Genomic DNA, 1023 nt, shown 5'->3' on the forward strand with positions numbered 1-1023 from the left:
GAATAGGTCAGAGAAGAGGAAGAAGAATCACCACTGTCGTCTACCGCCATCCAGGACGGAGAGCTCAAAGGAATGGAAATAATGGCGGGGGTTTCAACGGTGAGAAGGGGGCTAAATAGGACGGCCGAATTGCTGGGAGGTGACTTGATTCTTCACATAACTTATTTGGAAACGTGCGCGAGCTCGCATGAGCTTAGCTCCGCACCCCCCCTTGTGCAAGCCACGGACCTGGCCGAGGGAAATACCCGAATCGGCCGTTCCTAGCGAGCCTGGCTCGGAGGCGCTTTAGGATTCATGCATGCCATTATTTCGGTGCAATGCAGGCAACCAAGCGGGCCAAAATTGCATCCAGTGGGTCTAGCTGAGGCTAATGTAGGCAACCAAACAACCTCCTTGTCAATTGGCGCATTGTGTCTCTCTATGTATAGTCTAGGGCTTTGCGCTGTTGCCCGCCGCCGCTCCCCGTGACACCATCCATGATCATACGACAGATGGCCTGACTTCAAGAGATTGGAGGCCAATGAGTATCAATTCAGGTACCCGGTTATCAATGTTGCAACGACCTCCGCTCATTCTCGTCATTGGCTTTTCGCACGTCCCTATCTGCCGCTACCTTCTTCCAGATCATTTCCTAAGGTATTTAGGGCATCTCCAAAGCGGACCCTCAAATTGCACCCATCCGTCTGTACCGCGGTCCCCGCGCGTTTTGCCATCCATCCTGGGCCTGTATCGGTTCGTCCACCGGTCCGGACACACTTTTTCTTGCAAATTGGAAGCAAACCAGGGGGCTTTGCGGGAGTTCGAACAACAGCCACGTAGGACTCCGACACCCTCGGCCCACTCAAATCCCCCTCCTGGTCCCATTTTAGCTCTTCCACTCAACCCCCGCTCCCTCTGGCTTTCCATCGGCGCCCTTCTCCTTTGACGTCGTCGTTGTACCTTTCTGACCGCCACACGGGCATTGCCAGACATCCGCAACCACCATCCACGCGCTCGCTCGCCTTGTACTACGGCGTCGTCCAC

Source organism: Triticum dicoccoides, chromosome 3A (genome assembly GCF_002162155.2).
Source record: "Triticum dicoccoides isolate Atlit2015 ecotype Zavitan chromosome 3A, WEW_v2.0, whole genome shotgun sequence".
In the NCBI taxonomy this organism is placed as follows: domain Eukaryota; kingdom Viridiplantae; phylum Streptophyta; class Magnoliopsida; order Poales; family Poaceae; genus Triticum; species Triticum dicoccoides.